We start from the raw sequence: 23,182 nt of genomic DNA on the forward strand, positions 1-23,182 counted from the left end.
GTTTCTAGCTCATGGTAGAAGCACTGTGCCTCTGAAACCCTAGAGGCCAGGGTTTCTAGCTCATGGTAGAAGCACTGTGCTTGGAGTAAGTTGTTCAGAGAGATGGTTCAGAAGGAAAATGGACTTAGGGACACAACCAGAGTAAAATGGATGGGCAAAGGCAGTGGGAGGTCAAAATGAGTTCATAGTACTTAGCTTGTGGAGTTGTGAGAATCCTAGGAAGTGATGTAGACTGAAGTGCTTACAGCAGAGCACAGAACACAGTGAGGCTGCAGGCTGTATTTGTTGTTGTGGTGGATTGTAGTGGCAACTATTGCTCTGTCTTGTGTCTGTCTTGATTTATCCAGCCTTTCTTGGGCACACTGTTCACCTTTGTACTCAGTCAGTGAGGAAGGGAGCTGGGACTCTGGATCACATTCCTCAGCTGGTCAGTGGAGACCCTGGGACAGAGTGGGAGGTGGCTGTACAAGAAGGTGGGACTTCTGAGTGCCCAGGGCTAGATGGAAGGCCAGGAGAGCTGGGGTTGGTCTTCCCAGGAACAGTGGTTAAAATCTCCTGTGGGTCTGCCCAACATGTGACTCTAGTTTGGGCCCTGGTCTCTTAATAATCTTATGGGTCTTGAAAGAGATATTTGTGATATCATCTATTCTTTAGTTGACTAATGGCTTCAAACTAGCCCCTTTAAGGAGAACTTGGGAGTTAAAAGAACTTCAGAACCTTCCTCATTCTCCCACATTTCATTGACTTTGGGGTCCTGGGGGTTGGCATTGGCCAGCCCCTGAGACTTCCCTAGCTATGTCCTATAGTCTTTCTCTGTCCAACATGGGAACCACCAGCCGCATATGGCTACTAAGTACTTGAAATATGGCTAGGACCTGACTTTTTAATAATATTTAATTGTGATTAATTTAAATTAAAAAAACTGACAATTCAAGCATTAGAAAAATTTTAGATATTTTGGGACAACTGATTACCCAAATCTACTTTTCTAAAGGTAAATTTTGTGAAATCTAAATCAGATTGGGTATTTCTGATACAAATTTAGCATTCAAATTGAGATGTGCTAAATTGTGTGTGTAAATGTAAAAATATACACCAGCTTAGAAGGCAATACAAATATAAGCTATGTTATTAATAATAACCTTATAATGATTACATGTTAAAATGGTAATATAGTAGTTTCCCCTTATCCACAGTTCCACTCTGTGTGGTTTCAGTCAACTGTAACCCAAAAATATTAAGTGGAAAATTCCAGATATAAACTACATAAAAGTTATAAATTGTGTGCCATTCTAAGTAACATGATGAAGTCTTGTGTTGGGTCATCACATCCCTTAGTCTAGTGTACTCAGGCTTTATAAGTTACCCACCCATTAGTGGCTTAGTAGTCATCTCAGTTGTCAGATCTATTGTCCCAGTACCACAGTTCTTGTATTTAAGTTACTAGTGTTGCTCAGTGGATTGAGTGCCTGTGCACGAACCAGAGTCATTGGTTTGATTCCCAGTCAGGGCACATACCTGGGTTGTGGGCCAGGTCCTTGGTTGGGGGCACGTGAGAGGCAACCACACATTGATGTTTCTCTCCCTCTCTCTCTCCCTTTCCTTTTCTCCAAAAATAAATAAGTAAAATCATTTAAAAAATACTTATTCACTTAATAATGGCCCTAAAGCGCAAGAGTAGTGATACTGGCAATTCAGATATGCCACAGAAAAGCCATCAAGTGCTTCTTACAAGTGAAAAGGTGAGTGCATTATGATAGGTTATTTTGAAAGAGAGAAACAGAGTTATATCAAATTCATATAACTTTTATTACAATATATTGTTATACTTTGTTATTGTTGTTAATCTGTTACTGTGCCTACTTTATAAATTAAACTTTATCATAGGTATGTGTGTATAGGAAAAAAGCTAGTATTTTTGGGTTTGGTATTATTCACAATTTCAGGCATCCACCGGGAGTCTTGGACCATATACTCCATGGATAAGGGGGGATCTACTGTATTTTGGATCTACTGGGGTAAATAAAATATGCTATTAAAATTAATTTCACCTGTTTCTCTTTACCTTGTTAAGGTAGCTACTAGAAAACAGGGGAGACTGACTCAGCTTCTGGTCTGAGAAGCCCACGGCTCTAGGTTTCACTTAGAGAATATGCCATGGGGTGAATGTGGAAGTTTTGCAGGTTTGAAACAGGGCAATCATAATGTATGGTAAACTACGGACTTATGGTGATAGTGATGTGTCAATGTAGGCTGCTCAGTTGTAACAAATGGGCCTCCCACACAGGTGGGAGGCTCTGTGTGTGACAGGGTCAGGGAGAAAATGGGGACTCCCTGTACTTCATACTCAATTTTGCTGTGAACCTAAAACTCCTCTAAAAAATAGTGTATTTAAGAAAAATACCAAACTTCAAGCAGAGAAATGGAAAAAACAAGAAACAAACAAAAATCAAAACCAGACATCTCAGCATGCCATCAATGCTTTTTTGGTAAAGAAATTTGTTCAATTAATCTCTACTAATCAAAGAAGACACCTGCTTATCAAAGCTTGTCATCATCTGAGTGTCCTTGAGACTGCCTGTCACAGCACACAAAGCTGAGATGCAGGCAGGAGTTGCCTGCCCATAAAGTGAGGAGTTTCTCTTGAGATTCTCACCAGGAAACTCAGAGAGGGCCAGAAGTGAAGGGAATGCTGTTTCTTAATTTGTCCTCTGTTTTAGAGAACAAGACCTAAAATTAAACCTGGTGATTATAGGCAGACTCCCCCCCAGCTTTGCTCAGGGACATGGTTTTGCACTGTAGAGGCAATTTCAGACACTGATCTTTTTCCCAGGCCCAGGGTTGAATTAAGCATGTTTGAGAGTCAGAAAGGACAAGAATATCTTACAAAGTGGCCCTCAAGAGTTCTAGGGGGACTGTTAATATTTAATTTCCTCATCTCTGTGTTCAGTTATGAAAATCATCAGTCAGAATTTTTTACTTTTCTGTTTGCATATTATACTTCAGTAAACATAGCATACTTAACAAAAGGCCCCAGATGTGGCTGTCACCATCACCAAACCCACAAGGAGCTGGAGGGTGCTGTTGCCCAAGGGGCTTTTCCACCTCCCCAGGGAGGCCTGGCTGTCCTTGCTGGCTTTGCTTGCCAAGCGCCTGTAGTGCTGGCTGAAATGACATGATGCTTTAGGATTTTGCAAATGGAGAGGATAGAGTTAATGATGATGGATTGCCAAGTACTTTTCACTCTTTTTTCACCGTCTGCTACTCCCTCTGACCTATAGTCACCTTCACAGACTTCTTCGTTTTAAGAGGCTGGAAACGGGCCTAGAGAAGCCAAGAGACTTCAACAAGGTCACTGGGCAAAGATTTGAACTCAGTTCAATCTGAGTCCCCTGGGCCCCACAGGCTGTGCCAGGGACCATGCCCAGGGCTACATGGGGTCCCATAGGCTGGAGCTAAGTGGGTGGGCTGCCCATACTGTGGGCTAGTCTGTCAGTGTCCAGGAGCCATCCTACCAGTCATGGGATCAACTTATGTTCTTCTCCTGTACTAGGTTCCGTCCTTGCTCCTGTCTGGCACTTTACAAATGTGTGACAGCCCCCCCGACCCCACCACCATATAATGTAAATCAGTTTTTCTCCCACATTGGATCACATTTGCTCATGAGTGGCTCTGTGGCATCTCACCTCTGCCAGTGTGTTGCCAGCCCTCAGATGTGAGTGTGCAGAATGCTAAATGAGCTCCCTTGATGTTACACCTGAGATGTGTTTGTGTTATAAATGGGTACAAATTGAATTTGGCTTTAGGTGATGTACGATGTCTGTCACATTTTCCTCCATGGTAGGACAGTTAGAGGAGAGCTAATTTGTTTCAGGTTGGGCATTTCCATGCCTTCGGAGTGTTTGAGGCTGCCATCTTCCCTCTGTTATTACTAGGATGGAGCCACAGCCCTCTGGTCTGTGAGTGAGCTGGCCGTTGCCACCAGGATGCTTGCTTAGGCCCCCTGACCCTTGGCATGCCTGCCCAGGATGTCCTGTGGCCCTGACCAGAGGTGCCTTTGCCTTCTTTGACCCCTGAAGACCTGGCTTGGAAACAGAAAGCACTATATTTGAGTTCTAACCTGCTGTTCATTATTACCTACCACATTGGGGTATGGCTTGAAGCAAGCCTTGTGCCTGTTCTGCACCTGAATGCTAACTTCCACTCAGGGACTTCTGGGAGGATCCAGAGGACAATCTGACAAGGGCCAATCAAGGGTGTTCCATATGTGTAAATTGCTTTTCCTGATCTGTAAAGTGAGAGTGTGAGGTCCACCTGCTACCCTGACAGGCTGGAGTGAGCAGGTTAGAGTGATGTTGTGCTCGTGGGCAGGAAAAGGGGAAGCATCCTGTGTCCTGAAGCCCCTGGTCCTGCAGAAGCTCAAGGTTGCTACCTCCTCCCTGATGGGGCGCTGTGACCATCCTCGTGAGAACCTGTGGTAAGCATGGGGAGCTTGCTATTGCAGTGTTTGTGGGAGCACAGTCACTTTACTGGAGCACAGTGTTTGTACAGAGGGAAGCTGGGGTGGAGGCAGCAGCTGTGAGGCAGGCTTGCAGTTGTCAGCACTGGGAGTATGTTGTGTGCTGGTCCCTAGATCCCTCTGTGGATCAGGAGCCAAACCTGTCTGGATGTATCCCCTAGTGGGCTTCCAAGGACCACCAGGCCTTTGGCTCAAACTGCTTATGTCCCTCCCTTTCCCCTGACTTGACTAGAGAGAGACCCCTTCTTGTCCTTGATCATCTCTGAGTCTGGATTCAGTATTGGGTCTGCTGACCATGCATCTTGATTTGGGGCTTTGCCATCTTCTCATTCCATGTGTTGAGTGTCTTTGGGAGGAGGTCCCTTGTGGACTGGATCTCCTGGGATGTGCCAAGTACAGAAAAATATATGGTTGCATCATGAGGAAGGAGAGGGTAGTGTTTTGTGGCTGGTGGCAGAACCCTGGGTCTGAGGCTGGTGGAAACTCCTGCCGCTCAGCCTCTGATGGGGCTGGGAGACAGGGCTGCTCCTCTCAGTGACACATCAGAGGCCAGTGCTGCACACCTTGGGGATGAGTCTGTGGCCCCAGCATTTAGCTTTCTCTCCAGATCTGGTGGGCTCCAAGAGCTCAAAAGGAATAGCCTCTGCTGCCCAGCAGCTGGTGTGGGCCCTACTGTCACATGGCACGCATCAAAGCCAGCTGTTTGCTCTTGGCCTTGGAACTGTAATACAGAACCTGGAAGTTGGAGTGAGAGATGGGTTGTTGAGCTGTGCTGACAACACCATATGTGCAATTGATGTTGCACTGTAGGATGCGTCTGTTCTGTAGTATTTGCTCACTGCTGTCTTCTCTCTCCCTATAGAATTTGGGAGGCTGGAGAGTAAGTCACTGTTTCACTTGCATCTACCACAGGTGCTCACAAAATCCTGACTGACCTGGGGCATTTTTGGTGTTTCAAGGAGAGGTTTCTGATGCCAGGGTTTGGTTATGGCTTATGGTGTGAAGCAGCTCATGAGAAGCCTATATCCCTAGGGCTGAGGGGGATGGCTCAGGGACAGTCACCCCTGAAATGATAGTGTTGATCCTTCTGCTTGGAATGTGATCATTGCCCCAGACTTTTCCCCTTTACCCACATTTATGAGGCAAACACATCACCAGCTGAGAGATGGTGTGTTTGCCTCACACCAAATGCCAGCAACTCCAATCTTTTTTTCTGTACCCTCTAATCTTCATAGTGACATGTATGTAACCTCTTTCTGGGATTTCAGGCCCTTCCTAGCTCAGGTGCCTGGGAGAGTCTGTGCTTGAGGAGTGAGAAGGATGCAGCAGGTGTGTGGTGAGGTGGTGCCAGTCTGGGGCTGGACTGTTGGACTCAGAAATGAGCCAGGCACTGGTGCAGGGGGCCAGTCTCCTTCTTACTTGGTAGCATTCCAGAGTCCACAAAAGACTTGCATTCTTTCCACTTCTTCCTCATCTCCCCTGCATGTAATCCCTACAACTGCCTTTCTTGCTTCAACATGCTGTTAGCAAATCATTCTTTTTTCAAGACAAGCTACGCTGATTCAAGTGACTCAGGGTAGAAGGACATTTGAGTAGGCAGCTGGACTCTGATTGAATGTCTACCCCTTGTCCTGGGGACATTAGGGACAGCATGGCTCACTGTCACAGTGAGTAATGACTCTGGGAAGGCTGCTCAAAGATTCCAGGGAAGGTGGTGGCTGAACCTCCATCTCTACAAACAAGGCAGAGGCAATGGGCAGCAAAAGGTTAGTCTGTTCTGGGGCTGAGTCAGTGCTCACTCAGATGTGATGTGGTGCCTTTCAACCCAGCTCTCTCTGATAGCTCAACTTGTTTTGTGACCAGCCATGCATTAGGTCCCATGGGAGTTTCAGAGAAAGGAGCTGGAGAGCAAGGAAAGGTGATAGACATCTCTTAATACTTATCCACATGCCTGGACTTTAACATTTGGTTGTTACTGTCATAGGTAAATGAGGGAACTGAGCCTCAGAGGTCTGGCTCATTTGCTCAGTGTCTCACTACAGCAAATAAATGTTGGGATAGAATTTGAACCCAAGAACCTGCCAGCAAATCCAGTCCTTTTTTCCATACCATCTCATCTTCACAGTGACATGTGTGTAACTTCTTCCTGGGCTTTCAGACCCTTTCTAGCTTAGGGCCTAACAGAACACCACCACATTGTAGTGTTCAGTAAAAGTTTATGGAGTGGGTGCCCATCAGTAAATCAATGGATCAAAAAACTGTGGTACATTTACACAATGGAATTCTATGCAGCAGAAAGAAAGAAGGAGCTCCTACCTTTTGCAACAGCATGGATGGAACTGGAAAACATTATGCTAAGTGAAATAAGCCAGGAGGTGAAAGACAAATACCATATGATCTCACCTTTAACAGGAAACTAAACAACAAAACAAAGAAACAAGCAAAATATAACCAAAGACACTGAAACAGAGAACAGGCTGACAGTGACCAGAGGGGAGAGGGGAGGGAATTTCAGGGGAAAAGGGGAAGGGTTTACAGAAACAAATATAAATGACACATGGACAAAAACTAGGGGGGGTGGAAATGGGAGGGAGGTGGGGAGGGCTGGGTGGGTGGGCTGGGATGGGAATAAAAGACAGAAAACTGTACTTGAACAACAATTAAAATAAAATTAAAAAAAAGTTTATGGAGTGAATGGATGAGCCATTGCTAGACTTAAGATTGATACTGTCCCTCACCAAAGTCCCCTGGTCCTGTGTATATTGAGTGTAAGAGGTGAGGTCTCTACTCTAGTCTGTGGTCTCTCAGCCTCATGGTTCTGCCCATCAAAGTGCTCATTGTTTTGTGGGGAGACAGAATAGTACACATATAAGAGGGACTGAGTTTAGGGGTGGAAGCCCAGGCTCTGAGAGAAGAGGACCAAGGTATGTGGTCAAACACTCTTCAGACTCAATGACAATGAAATATCACAGAAGCATGAACGATGTGAAATGGAGGAAAGAAAGGCTTGCATTCATTCATTCATTTTGTTTTCTTTCTTTTTTCTTTTTTAATTACAGTTGATATTCAATATTTTATATTAGCTTCAGGTATACAGCATAGTTGTTACAGAACAATGAGGTGGGGGGGCAAAGGCGATATAGTATTACCCAAAAGGAACCCCCCAGGTTCGTTATGTCTGCCGCCAGAGGAAAGACATCTCTCAATATCAGAGATTCGTGAAAAGGAAAGAAAATGTTTATTTAAAGCTATACAAACTTAAAGTAGTGACCTAATATCTTCATCAAAATCCCAAAGTCCCTTAAAACACCCACAAACACACACAGTCCTTCCTTCCCCCACTTTGCGCAGGCTGGAGTACCATATCTCAGGAAAAGAAATAGAAGTCCATGGCTCAGGCAGCTCCCAGTTCTTCCCAGTATTCAGTTTCAGCTGGTAGGCCTCCCTGGGTTCCCGGCACCATCAGCTGTGTCGCCGGGATCTCTGCTAAAGCTGGTGGTGGTTCCCCCTTCTAAAGCTGCGGGGGTCCCCACTCTGCCAAAGCTGTGTGGTTCTCCCTCCTCAATGGCTGCAAGAAGCGGGGTTCTCTGCTAAAGCCCCATGGTGATTCTCTCTCACAGGGTTGCGGGAGTCTCCACTTGGCTAAAGACCAGTGGTTCTCTCCTCAATGGCTGCTGCATCTGGGTTTAAATCTCTGCACCAGTCTTCCTCTCCAGCCCCATTTCCAACTCCTCCCACCATCAGCCACACTTGCTAGCCCTCTCATATCCTTCCAGCTTTACTGGGCTGCCATTGTGAGTCTGGGCAGGAGTGGCCCCATGTCATGGAGCCAACCTTCTCCAAGCTCTCACACAGTCCCTGTAACTCAGGGGACCTGCCCCCTAGTTATGTCTTGGTGGGGAAGTTACTTCCATTCCCCTGGCTCAGAGCATAGCCACAGCTATTTAACATATCTATGTAACCAGGTAAAGGTTATAGATATGTTAAATGACCATGCCAGAGGTTAGCTGCAAGGCTGTTGCTATGCAAAACAGCTCTTAGTGGCTCTGCTCCATTTGTCCCTTCCCCTAACCCACACCTGTGCAGGGGAAGGGTGAGGACATCCTAATATTTCCTGAACACCTTGAGTTCTGGACCCCATTTCAAATCCCTATTTGCTCCCCCACCTTGGCTGCACCCTGTTACATAGTGGCTAGACATTTATATAATTTATGAAGTGATCTTCCTGATAAGTGTACTATATACCTTGCACCATACACAGTCATTACAATATTATTGACTATATTCCCTATGCTGTACTTTACCTCCTCATGAATATTCTGTAACTACCAATTTGTACTTCTTAATCCCCTCATCTTTGCCACTCATCCTCCCAACCTCCTTCCCATCTGGCAAACATGAATTTGTTCTCTGTATCTAAGAGTGTTTCTATTTTGTTTGTTCATTTATTTTGTTCTTTAGGTTCCACATATAAGTAAAATAGTGTTGCACTTGTTTTTCTCTGTCTGACTTATCTCGCTCATGTATGCACACTTTAGAGAGGACTCATAGAAATAAAGTTATTTATAACTTTTGCCTATGTGGTTGAAAATGAAGAGGGCTTGCTTTCTTTGATTCCTCAGCAAAAATGTGCTCTTCCATGTACTAGGGATTCTGAAATGGTGATCTCTGACACTCTTATAAGATATGCTGCTCTTTGGGGCCAATCTATTGAGACTTTGGCCCCTGGATAGCTCTTTCTCGCCAGCCCAAGTTCAGACATAATGTTGGGTGTCTTCACTGACCATGTGGTTACCCTTCAATTATGTGACTTCACATTTCATTTGACCTTATTTTCAGTGACCCTCTCCTCCATTGCCTTCAGCTTCCTACTTTTGTGGCTGCACCGTAGTCCTTAGCATCTTCTTAAACTACTCCACCTCCCAGCTTCAGCTTTCTGACCACATCCTTAATACTCCCCTCTTCTTTACCTTCACCTCCTATACCTTCAGGGTTTTGATGGCAAACAATAGAAATCAGCTCTAGCTAATGTAACCAGTGAATATAGTGAATTGCTAGGATATTGGGAAACTCAGAGAATCAATGGGAAGTCTGGATAATCAGCTTGAGGAAACAGGCATCAACCATGTGAGTTGGGTCATAGAGGACACTGTTAAGTCACACACTTGACAACAGTCTGGTTATACAGCAGGGCCATTGCTAGAGTCCCACTGCCAGTTAGTTGCACTCTGCCCCACCTCTGTTACCACAATTACTCTCTTAATTGTACCACCATGGTGTCAGTACTCTTAGATTTTTTGCATATTTTACCACTTTTATTAGATTTGGAGAGTTGGGAAAGACCATCTAGTTTCTGCTTTTACAGTAGCTGCCAGGGTATTGGGAGAGGAAATGTCTAGCCCCATGCAATATTCAGAGGAATGACCTTTTCTTCTAATAAGGGTAAAGTCATGGTGGAATTTTTCCCAGACTTGAAGGGAGTTTAGATGCTGGACAGCCAAATGAAACCCAAATGGTCACTACATTTCATTGTTTTCACTGACTAGAGCCCGGATACATTTATGCAATAACTATTTCTGAGCACTTGCCATGCTACTGGCTCTGTTCTAAGGGCTGGGCAGTGAACCAGACAGAAGAATTCCTGTTCACATGAAATTTTGGGGAGATGGACAACAAATGCAATAAATAAGGATATGGTATATTTTGTGTTGATACATTTTATTTTAAAAAAAAGAACCAGAAAAGGCCCCAGTTGGAGTGGCTCAGTGGATTGAGTGTTGGTCTGTGAACCAAAGTGTTGCTGGTTTGATTCCCAGTCAGGGTACATGCCTGGGTTGAGGGCCAGGTTCCCTGTATGGAGTGTGCAAGAGGCAACCACACATTAATGTTCTTTCTCCTCTCTTTCTCCCTCCCTTCTCCTGTCTAAAAATAAATAAATAAATAAAATCTTTTTAAAAATACGGGAGACAGAGATATGAAATGTTTAGAGACACTCAATTTCAAATATGGTGGTAAGGGAAGGTGTTACTAGGAAGTTGATATTTGAGCAAATACCCAAAAGGTGGAGAAGTGTGCTATCTGAATCACTGGCAGAAGGGTATTCTGAGCAGAGAGGGCAGCCGGTGAGGAGACCTTAATGTGGGAGCTTGAATAGATATGGGAACTCAAATGCAATGCTGTCTAATGAGGTGGGAGGCCAATATGGCTGGAGCCACATGAGACAGGCAGAGAGTAATAGGACATAAAATAAGGCAGGTAACAGTGCCAAGTCTGAAAACTTGCTCCTTTTAAGTCTCTGACAATATGGACAGAAAGATACTGACTGAGTGTAACTAGTGCTATCATAGTTCACTTTTGGTTAGCATCTGTATATTTTGGCTAGTGATCTTTACAGTATGCCTGAATTTGTTCCTCCATTCTCAACTGAAGGCAGGCCTGTATGGGTTGATGTCCAGTATGGATTGAGAGAAGGACTGTTGTAGGGCCAAATGTGATGTTTGTGAGAGATGTTCTGGTGGTTTTCTTGTTGCTTCAGGACCTGATCAAATATGACCAGGGATATTCCGCTTGCACTTGATGAGAGGATGCTGGTACACCTATCTACTCTTTTGACTCAGGAAATCTGAAGACATCCTTATACATTGGGAAGTTCAGCCTAAGTGATGATATTGTTTTCATTGTTAGGCATCCATTCTCTCCTATGTCTCATAGCAAGTCAGATACTATTTTGTAAGATGGGAATAGCTATTTTCCAACAGGGCATAACTTTGCTTTCAAACCCTAGGAACCTCCAGACAGGCCCTACTTTCCTGAGCTCTGTACTCTTTACTGTTGCTATGTTGAGTCTGAGTTATGGGAGTGGAGTTGGCACAGCAGCTTGGACAAAGCAGAGAGATCACTCTCTATGGACACTACTCAATGTTGTCAGAATTTCAACTCACTCACTAAGTACTTGGAAGTGATACACCTAAAGATGATATTAATGCTTCCAAAATCCCAGGAGGCCCACTAGTGTTGTACCAGTACCTCTTTATTAATGACACAAGATATAAGGAGCAACATCTCATCCTTTATTTGCAGAACATGTTATTAAAGCACTCAGAACATTGGCACCCCAAAAAAACTTGGCCATGTTTGGAAGGTTTCTGTACTTTCATGGAAATTATTTTCTAGATATATACACATGTCTTACCAAGGCACTTGGTACCTGCTAATTTATAATTCACAGCTTATCAACATAATGTCATCAATGTATTGGACTAGCATGATGTTCTGTTGGATGGTCAGACAGTCAAATTCTGGTGAACTGTGTGGCTCAGAGCCAGAAAGTTAATATCGCCCTCAGGTAGGACATTGAAAATTTATTTCTGTATCTACCTGGAGAAAGCTCACTGCTTCTAGTGGGTTTTGTTTGTTGGGAAAGAATAAAAAAACATACTGACAGATCAATAACTGTGTACCAGTGGCTAGGGTCTGTATTGATTTGATCCAGTAAGGAGGCCACATCAGGAACAGCAGATATAATTGGAGTCACCACTTGATTAAGTTGATGATAATCCACTGTCACTCCATATGACTCATTATCTTTTGCATCTGCCAATCTAGAAACTTACATAGGGATGTAATTGGAATCCTCTGCTTTACACCTTTCAAATTTTAATGATGATGCTAATTTCTCTGATTTCCCTAGGGATATTGTAGTGTTTTTATTTTCTTCTTTTGTCTGGGAGAGTGAAATGGTTTTCACTTTGCCCTTTCTGTCTTATTAGCCCTTAGTCGATTTTCAGGGAGTCAATCAGGAAGTTCATCATATTGCTGAAGATATCTATTCCAAACACCCATTCAGAAAATGGAGAAACAACCATTGAGTAAGTGTGGGTTCCTTGGATTTCCTATGAGGCTGACTTGGGTCAAAACTCAATTTTCCTTTGACCTCCATTAGCCTGTTTCTGACCGATGGGCACCAGTGATGTTCCAGGTTTCTAGGAATTAGGGTTAGCCAAAATTCAGCATCCAATAATACCCAGCAGGTCAAACTATTTCTTTTTCTTCAGTGAAAAGTTATCCTGATAAATAGTTTCAGGTCTCTTTGAAAAAGGCTAAGAACAGTCATGATACTTAATTGTGATGATTCAGGAAGTCCAGGTCTTTCTTTCATTTAAAGAGTTCAGGGTCATTCAGGGGTGCAGGGTTTGGACATTGAATGAAAATAGTCAGTGCTTTCATTTTTATGGCTTAAATAGGTTTCTTATTCCTTCAGCCCCCTGCCCCAGTTATATGAATTAAGTAAGGTCTTGGTGGGTCACCAGTCTACTTTGTTTTGGAAACCTCAGGGTCAATTAATTAACCATCAGCTATCCCTGGAAGTGAGAACGTTATGATGCCTATCTGGTCCTGCTGCTTATTCCAGTCACCAGGTTCACTACCTTTGGTGTTTGGGTGCTGCCACTTGTTTTCTGACTGTCTCTGTTGAAATTGGGGGTCCAGTTATAGCTGCAGTTGAACTCTATAGCCTATAGAGACTGTGCTCTGAAATATTTTCCCAAATTGCTGGTACTCCCTTCACCTTTGTATCTCAATATTTCTCAACACTTGGTGAAGGGAGTGGCTTATGGGAGTGTGGTTGAGGGTGAGTAGAGGGAGATGGCACATGATAAACTGATCTTAGTAATCTATGGTCTTTGGAATACTCTATCTGCATTATGTCAGAGACGTTCTGGCATTTCACCTTCATTTGGAGTGAATCACTGTTGACTTTAGATGTCTGTCAAATAGCTGAGCAAACAATTAGATGGCTTCTAGCTGTTTGAGTTAGAACATTAAATAAAGAAGTCTGGCAAGTACCTCCATTTCAATGAATTTAATCTGATCTGAGATTGTATTTTGGTGTCTTTGGTCTAGTCCATTCAGGGTCCATTCCTATACATGTATTCCTGGTGTAAATTAGCTAAGCCCTGTGACATTTTGTGTGTGATCAAGCCTCCCGCTTGCAGGCTTAACTTTGTAATTGGTCCTTCAAAGATGCTGGGACTCTAATTATAGATGTAGAGGCAGTGAGAGAGAGAGAGAGAGAGAGAGAGAGAGAGAGAGAGAGAGAGAGAGAGAGAGAGAGAGAGAGAGAGAGAGAGAGTGATAGTTTGCAGTTGTGTTAGGGCACGATGAAATTGAGTTTCTTGTTTCAGAGTAGAAGCTGCAATCAAAGGAGTTTGAGCCCTACAAACAAAGGAGAATTATGCTTACGGGGAAGGGAAGAGAGGTTGTTTCAGCTGATATGAGAGGCTGAGCAGGATTGAGAGTAATGAGGCCACTTTGAGTCCTCTTAAATTCTTCCATTAATACCCATTTCAATTATTTGCTCCCTACTCATTCTCAGTCATTGCCCCAACTCCACCATAAGAGACTTAGTGATATTGTGACTGCAACTAATATTATATTTCAACACCTGTAAGGCCTAAAATTCAGAGATCTGAGTTTTTCATTTTTACAGTACAGGTAGAAACTGTCACTCTAACTGACTTAATTATCATTAATTTCTTCATGCCTTTCATACTGCTTTTTGGGAGTGGAGCCTTAGTCCCCCAAAGCCTTGCCTTTAATTAATTAATCAATCAATCCATTAAGTCATTAATCATTTCATTAATCCATTAATTAATCATTTAATAGTCTGTTAAGTGACCATTTAATAATCCATTATTAACTATTCAATCATTCCATGAATTAGTCAATCAATTAATTAATTGATCCATCCATTCAATAAATACTTCATGAGTATCTATTATTAGGTATTATTCTAGGTGTTAAGATATAGCATAGGAAAACAAAAACAAAACAAAACAAAACAAAAAGAAACTGAGAAAAATCCCTGACCTCATGGAGCTCTCAGTCTAGTAGACATTTTATTTCAGATGGTCATAGGTAATAATTTAATGAGCTGTTACTTCATCACTGCAAAGTACTGTTGGTTTTCAGCTTCTCATTCCTGAATTCCAATGAGAATTTCATTATTTTACCCCTAGTGGTGCCAGATTGTCAGTTCCAGATATCTCTCATTATTTCTTATTACAATAGACTATTAACTTGTCCTTACATATTCACTGTGACCACCCCCGATCCTCATTCAGAGTGATTTTTTTCCAAGGCAAAATGTAAAAGTCATTTCCTGAACCTACTCTCTCTTATCCAAAATTCCCTTTAAGATTTTAATTGAATTTGGTTAAAGACCAGAATCTTTGAGGCCTTTATGGTTTATCTACCACCTAACTTTGCACATATTTCCTCTACTTTGTTGTTCCTTTAATCAAACACATACACACACACACACACACACACACACACACACACACACTTTTAAGAGGTTACTTCCTTTTCATCTTTCATAAAGAATTTAAAGCTCATTTCCTGACTCCCTTCACACTGCTGCCAACATGACCTGATCCCTCAGCACCCTACCTGCTCTTTAGAGCCCTTAGCTGTGTATGTGATCAAGCATCTGGCATTAGAACTGTCTGATGAAGGGTTCTTCCTTTGCTAACAAACAAGTGGGGCCCCAGACAGCAGGTGCCATGTTGGTGTTTGTTTACCATTGTATTCCCAGTGCTCAGCACAATGTCTCAATGTAGCAGTATTCAATGAAGATTGCCTAATGAATTAATAACACCATGATATGCATTCTAAAGACTGTTCAGTTGATGACAAAACAGGGACAGTACTGGTACTACTGTCAGTTGGGCCAGAGGCTCCTGCCAGGATTTCAGGGGCAATCAGGGATGGCTTCCTGGAAGAGAAACAGTTTGAGCCAAGAAGTAAACTAAGTTTGTCTCTAAATGAGTGTTTCACAGTAGCTTAGGTCTTTTTGTTCTAGATCCTGTTTTATGCCTAATATTGAAACCTGGATGAAGTAATTGTTGGTTTGGAATCACTGTCTGGAGTCAAGGAAATGGAAAGAAGTAGCACTTTTATATCAGCCTTTAGAGACCAGTGAACATGGGTTTCAGCCTGTAAACTTCCTGCTCATTTATCTGCTAATGATTATGATCTGGCTTTTTGGGTTTATTTCCTTTTTGTCCCTTCTGGTTTCTGATACAGAGAATTTAGGCAGTTTACAGAACCCAGCTTAGGTTGGGTTAGGAAACTTCTAGGTTATGTGTCCCTGTCCCTCATTCTCCCAAGTCCTTTTGGAGAGCAAGAAAGCCTTTGCAGGAGAGGAGCATAAACAGTGTTTGGAAACTAGAACATAACTACAGCTTATTCCATTATTCTAGCTATTTTTACCTTTTCTCTAGGCGATGAGGTCACCTCTTTTATCACTGCTGTTTCGTTTGTCCAATAAACTCCCCATTATCCATCTTCAACAGCATGGCTTGGCTTTATCTCAGGCAAATCGGTTCCAGCAGATAGACTGATTACAAGCCATTTCCTTCCCAAATTCAGTATCTTGATGTTCCTGTTAACTTTCATCATTAGGGCTGTAGAATTCTCTCTTGCTCTGCTCAAATGCTTGCATAAATAAAAATGGCTGCAGCTAAGCCCCGATCCTCTGCCATTTAAATCCCCATTTATCTCACTCTGGGATGCTGGCATAGAAACCTCATTTATGCTATTGCTTTGAGGAATGTCAGGAGGGACTAGCTGTTAAAGAATTCTCCTGCAATAAACATTTATGCCCCTTGCAAGGATGAGGTCATAGCATTTGTCTGACCAGAGAAAGACAGGTGTCTTCTCAAAAAAATGTTACTACATTTTTTCATTTATATTTTGGACTCACAATTGGATTAGTCATAGTCCCTGGTTTATGACACATTCTCATTATTACTTTATGTAGCCAGAGTTTGTTATATAGCATTTTGAATGCTATATAATATTACAGTGGGATGCTATTGTAAATGGTGTCTCCTTTCTAATCCATTCTCCTATTGATGGGCATTAGGCATGATGCCTAGATTTTGCTATTATGAACTGTGCTGCTGTGAACATTCTGGTGCATGTTTCCTGCCATATATACATGGGTAACTTTGTCTTGGAGTGGCATTGTTGGATTGTCAGGACTAAATGTGTAATTTACAAGAAAGTTATAAATTGTTTTCTAAATTGGCTGTATCAATTTATCTTCCTCCCAGGAATGCATAGGAAGTGCTCTCAATTCACTGCTCTGCAGTACATGGAGGGCCCTTGATCTGTGCTGATGGAATGTGTGTAAATGCTGTTTTATTATGGTCTTCATGCTCATTTCTGTGATTACCCAGGAGAGGAAAGATCTCACAGCTTTATTGTTCACAGGTGTTTATTTTTCCTGAATTGCCCATTTCTGTCTTTTGCTCATTTTTCTGTTTGTTTAAAGACTCTTCTTTGTTGTTCTTTATATATTATTGATATTAATCCATTGTCAGTTGTAACTTATAAATATTATATTCTTATTTGTCTTTTTTACTTTCTTGAAAGTTTCCATTGATAAACAGGAGTTCTTAATTTGGATGTAGTCAATATTTATCAACCATTTATTTTATATAGTTGTTTTGTACCTAGAGCAGAAGATATTTACCTATATAAAGGTGTTAATGGTGTTAGCCCAACTACAGTTAATGTTTATGTTTGGAGTGAGTTAGGGATTGAAATTCACTTTTTCTCCCAAATGGATAGCCATATTTTCTGGATCCATTTATATTTATTTATTTATTTATTTATTTATTAAAAACAGTGGTTAGATGCCATGAAGTAGGTGGCAATGCCTTAACTGTATGCGTGTTGTTAGGCCCAAGGGCCTCTTCCATCCTTGTCAAGGGGAGTGCTAACCTTTTCTCCTTTCATACAACACTGGATCCATTTATTGAATAGTCCCTCATGTGTCCCATGGCCTGATCTGCCACTTTTGTCATCTAGAACATTTCCATATGCCTACAGTATCTATTTCAGGGCTGTGTATTCTATTTCATAGGTTAGTCTATCTGTTATTGCCCTTGTGCCACAATGTCTCAAGATGTAGTTTCATAATAATTCTTGGTGTCTGGTAATAGAAGCCTTTTCTCATTAGTCTTGTTTCTTGGTAGCACGTTAGCTATTTTTGTCCTTTATACTTCCATGTAAATTTGAGAGCAAACTTATTGGGGTCCATGAACATCTTGTTAGGGTCCTGAGTAGAATTGCATTAATTATACAGATAAATTTGGGAAGAATTTACATCAACATAATGGTATGCATTTTCATTTATTTAAGGTTTTCACAGCTCAGATAGAACCTTGTATCCAAAACTTCTCTTGGCTGCTGCCATGAGAAGCCCTCATCTATTCCTCCACAGTCATAACAGAAGCCATACCCCATAATTATACATTTCTGTATATTGCCTTAATTCAATGTCTGATCAGTTACTAAATACTACCAGGAAGTAATGATTATCTGACATCAAGGAGTCTGGGCTTGGTTGTTGCAGCCATAACTGTGTCCCTCCATCAGGATTTTGACCACAGATCCCTTACTTGACGTTGGCAGTTAATTTATCAATAGTTTCTATAGGTGTTTATTTTCACTTCTCTTGGTACTGTTTTCCTGGTAGTCCAGGTATCTTGTGCTTTGTTAGATATTTCAATCATGCCCACACCCTCATTCACCTGCTACCTAATTGATTAACCAATTGATTAGTCTGCATGATTAACAAGGACACTCCCCAATAGCATTTAGCCTTGTCCTTGGTTTCTCTTAGTGTGTTAAGGGAAGCCCCTTCTGTGGTAGGAGGGTTGAAGGTTCTCTTTGTTTCATTCATTTAGTAAGTGTTTATTGAGTGGAACTGACCACTGGTATACACTGATGTATGTGCTGGGGGAAGAGGGTATCCAGGAAGCTCAGCGCAGAGCCATCAGGGTCAGCTGGTTAGAGCTCTGGGCCAAGCATAGGGTCTTCTGCAGAGAAAAGCATGTTCAAAACAGCAGTCCTAACATTGAAACTGATCAGCTTTTAAGATTTCTGACCTGTATGCTATTTGTGTTTGATTGCTGGCAGAGCCAAGCCATGTCTGCCGTCTTGGCTTTTGTGTGCCGTATGCTTTAGGGAAAGGTGTGGGATTTGAGTCCGAAATTCTTTGTGTATCCTGATGGGAGACCTGGACAAGTTATTTAGCTTCTGTAAGCCTCAGTTTTCCTCCTTATAAGATGGGATTAATATTAATAATAGGTACCTGAGAGTGTGGTGTTCTGATAATTAATGACTTCCTTGTGGTTCTTTCAAGAGACTCTAAACAGGAGGGAATAGGAGCAACCCACCCAGGCCTTTTTTCATCTGCCCATTGACAGCTGTATTTGGGCTACCTCTGCCAAGCAAGGGCTGGTGAGAGGGTATATGAGTCAGGGTCTTCCAGAGAAATAGCACCAATAGGATATGCATATGTGGATGATTTTTATTTATTTATTTACTTACTTACTTACTTACTTACTTACTTATTTATTTAAATAAGTGGCTCATACAGTTATGGAGGCTTGAAACTCTAAAATCTGCAAGGTGACCAAGGAAGAGCCAATGTTGCAGATAAAATTTATAGGTCTTCTGCTGGAGAGTTCCCTCTTGCCCAGGAAGTCAGCCTTTTGTTCTCTTTAAGCCTTCAAATGATTGGATGAGGCCCACCCTTATTATGAAGGGTAATATGCTTTACTTAAAGTCTACTGATTTAAGTGTAAATCTCATCCAAAAATGTCCTCATAGAAACATCCATAGTAATGTTTGACCAAATATCTGTCCACTGTGGCCCAGCCAAGTTGACACATAAAATTAACCATCACAGAAGGGCTTTGGGAAGTTCTTTTAGCACCTGTATGTCTTCTTCAGTAATTAGAACATTTTTCAAACATATGTAAACATCAGGGAGAATTGCAATATACCACCATGTTCATTTCACAGAGGCAGAATTACAGAGTGTAAGAGTACAGATTTGGGGCCAGATGGCCTAGGTTTGAATTCTGGGTGTGTAACCTTAGGCAAGTTACTTACCTTGTCAGTGCCTCAGTCTCCTCACTGGTAAAAGGGGTAAATAGTACTGTTCTCTCAAAGTCATAGTGAGGGTTACATGATGTAATATATGTAAAGCATAGATCAGTGCCTGACACATGGCTGTTTCTATCACATCCTAGGTCTAATAAATTTTAACATGCTATGTTTGCTTCAGATTTTTAAAAAATTTTATTTATTTATTTTAAACAGAGTGGAAAGGAGGAAGAGAGAGAGGGAGAGAAATATTAATGTATGGTTGTCTCCCATGTGCCTCCTACTGGGGACCTGACCTGGCCTGTAACCCAGGCATACTCCCTGACTGGGAATATAACCAGTGACCTTTTGGCTCACAGGCCGGCGCTCAGTCCACTGAGCCACACCAGCCAGGGCCTGTGTCAGACTTTTAAAATAAAAAATCACATATAGTTGAAGACTCCTATGTTTCTCTCCTCAAGTTCACTTCCCTTTTTCATTCCTCAAAGGCAGCATTGTCCTGAATTTGGCATCTAATTTTTTCTGCATCTTAACTACGTATCCATTAACAAGATATAGTCATGTTTTCTGTGTTTCAAGTGATGAAATATGATATATTATACATAATATCCTGTAACTTGCTTTATTTCTTACTCAGTTAATGTTTTGGGGATTTAACAACTCTGATATATAGAGATTCATCTCATTTTAGCTACTGATTGGGTTCCTTTGTGTGAATAGTTGACTTTCCTTGACCTCTGTTGCTAGACGTTGGACAGTTTCTAATGTTTCACTATAATAGGCAGCGCTGTGATGAAAGCACCCCATGGCTTTCCTTGTGTCCAGTGTGTGATGGGCTGCAGTTAGGGTGGCATGTTGGAAGTTCTCTGGGTATTACCAAAGAACTCTCCAAGTTAGCTGTACTTTATTTTTTATACCCTAACACTTGGTTGATATTGTTAGACTTTAAAATCTGCCTATCAGATATGTATAAATGGTGCTTTGTTATCACATGTAGCTCCTTGTTTGCAGATGTTTGAATGTATTTTCAGATATCCATAGGTCATTAAGTTTCAAAGCCCTGTGGAAAGAGAGCCACCCTAACATTTGGTGTCTGTTGATGGCAGCCTTCTGCACATATTTGGGACTGGTGAAGATAGCAAAGTGGTCAGGGCCAGCCAGGGCTTCACAAGCCAGCTGCCCCATGTCCTGCTGGCTGCCAGAGGCCTTGGTAGCTTTGAGAAGCTGCATGAGCTCTTTGGAGTTCAGGGTGGATAGGCTCTCCTGGTTAGTGACTGAAGTAGTGTTCTAAGTGGGGCACAAGTGCCAGAGAATTAAAAATACTTCTTGTTTTTGAATAGGAAGCTGCCATGTTCTCAGGACAGCAGGGCTATATCTGGATGAGCAGCTGTCGGCTGCCTCACGGGCTCTCCTAGCCAGCTGATGTGCTGAGGGCTCCCAATCTTCCAGCATTCTGCTTCCCGGGAGCAAGTCTAGAGTAGGTGCAGGTGCAGGCTCAGGGCCTGCAACTCTCTACTGCCACTGCAGCTCTGCTACACTACAGGGCACTTGGCATAGTGTGGTTGAGCATTTTCATTTGTTAATTGAATGTGCCAAGTGTCTCTGGTCTGTTATGAGCTGCACTGGGAAGGAGGATAGAAGGAGGGGAATATGCCTTTGTCCTTATAGGTTTGCCACTGACATGGCAAAATGAATCTAACTAATTACAGGGCAGTCACCCCTCACTCTCCAGGAAGTTAAGGGCAGCCCCAAGGTTCCAAGGTACTTACCTTCAATGAGGAGGCTTAAAACAGTTTTTTTTTAAATCAGTTTATGGCTTATCCTATTCATATTTGTACCTTCAGCAGAATATATAGGGTATGGAACATAGTACATGCTCAGTGAATATTTGTCAGGTGAATAAATAAACTATTGAAGGAAGATGCAATGATTCTCATCAACTGTGGTTTTGAAATGCTGCTTTTGTTTCTATATACTATAAAATTTAAATTCTACAGTCTTTTACTGTATGTATAATTCAACATAGTCACTTTAATCAAAAGAACACAGTAGTAAACATGTCTCCTTCTTCCTAGAACATGTGGCTGAATCTGGGGGCTTGTAAGGGGTAAGAGATTTGTTTATACCCCTCCCAGGCCCAGTAACTACCACTATTATTTTGTGAAAAGGCCAGACAGCTAAATAAAGATTTCACTGAGACTTAGGAAGATTAAACACAGGAGAATGCAAGTACAAAAACACCATTAAATTTTACATCTGTGAAGGCTGGTTCAAAACTTTATAAGAGGTATAGCCTATATTATGCAGGGTGGGACAAAAGCAGGTTTACAGTTGTATGTGAAGCAGAATTTATTCTTGTATTATCACTTATTAATTATTGTATCATTTTTCACATAAACAACTATAAACCTGCTTTGCCCCATTCTGTATAAAAACATACAACTCAGCCCTGGCTGGTGTAGCTCAGTGGATTGAGCGCGGGCTGCGAACCAAAGTATCACAGGTTCGATTCCCAGTCAGGGCACATGCCTGGGTTGCAGGCCACGGCCCCCAGCAACCTCACATTGATGTTTCTCTCTCTCTTTCTCCCTCCCTTCACTCTCTAAAAAAAAATAAATAAAATCTTTAAAAAATCTTAAACATACAACTCAGGGAGGCTCTTTTTTTTTTCTAAGCAGTTCAAAAATGTGATTCAGATAAGGGGCACAGAGAATTAATGCCACTGGAGCGCTTTAGAATCAATTGCAATTAGTACTTGAACAAATTAATGCAAAGCTATTGTTTTACCTGATTTTTCCTATTTTCTATAAAATCTTGATTTTATAGGTTGAATTGTATCCTCCAGAAAGGTACGTTGAAGTCCTAATTTACCTAAGTAGTCAATGTGAACTTATGTGGAAATAGAGTCTTTCCAGATTTGATAAAATTAAAATGAGGTTTAATTAGGGAGGTTCTAATCCAGTATGTCTGTTGTTCTTGAAGAAGAGGGAAATTTGGGCACAGACACACAGAGAGGAGACCATCATATGATAATATAGACACAGAGGGAAGACAGCCATGTGAAGATGGAGGCAGGTTGAAGTGATGTGGCCACCAGCCCAGGAATGCCTGGGGCTACTAGTAATTTGGAGAAGCAGGCAGGATCCTTCCCCAGAGGATTTGGAGAAAGCATGGGCCTGCCAGTACCTTGATTTTGGACTTGTAGACTCCAGAACTGTGAGTGAATACATTTCTTTGTTTTAAACCATTCACTTTGTGTTTACGTGGTTACAGCAGCCCTAGCAAACTAATGCACTTGATGTAGCTGTAGTTTCAATAATCAATATCAGACATATCCTATGGATAAGGGGACTTTCTGAATCACTGGATGGGATGCTGAACTGTGAAGCAGAATCAGACACCACTGAAGCCAAATCTCTGCTTTTATAACAGATGCCCTTTCATTGCACGAACAGATTCCTTTAGGAAACCCTTTCAGACTGCATACAAGAAAGGTTGGGGATCAGTGCTGTAAGAACTCACCAAGTTCAGGGAAAAGTACCTGAATGCTCCAGGCTCAGGAGGAGACCACATCTGCTCCATCAATACTTTATCATTCCTCTTCTATGTCTTCTGGTTTCCATGTATTTTTTTGTTTTATTTGTAAATTTTTAACCTAAGAAACTCTCATGCAAGGCCATGGAGACAGATTGACGCATG

At 41.9% G+C, this 23,182-nt stretch overlaps 1 protein-coding gene and 1 non-coding gene across 2 annotated transcripts in view; one reads left to right on the forward strand and one right to left on the reverse strand.

The window, feature by feature from the left end:
- The window catches only part of GRID1 (glutamate ionotropic receptor delta type subunit 1), a 727,533-nt gene that overhangs the window by 325,730 nt on the left and 378,621 nt on the right, over positions 1-23,182 (forward strand). The window lies entirely within an intron of this gene.
- LOC123821202 lies at positions 17,205-17,330 on the reverse strand. The gene has a single exon (XR_006786067.1). It is a non-coding gene; the product is annotated as a U6atac minor spliceosomal RNA (small nuclear RNA).

The sequence above is a fragment of the Phyllostomus hastatus genome, unplaced genomic scaffold (assembly GCF_019186645.2).
Source record: "Phyllostomus hastatus isolate PE091 unplaced genomic scaffold, TTU_PhHast_1.1 phas_contig_38, whole genome shotgun sequence".
Classification (NCBI taxonomy): Eukaryota; Metazoa; Chordata; class Mammalia; order Chiroptera; family Phyllostomidae; genus Phyllostomus; species Phyllostomus hastatus.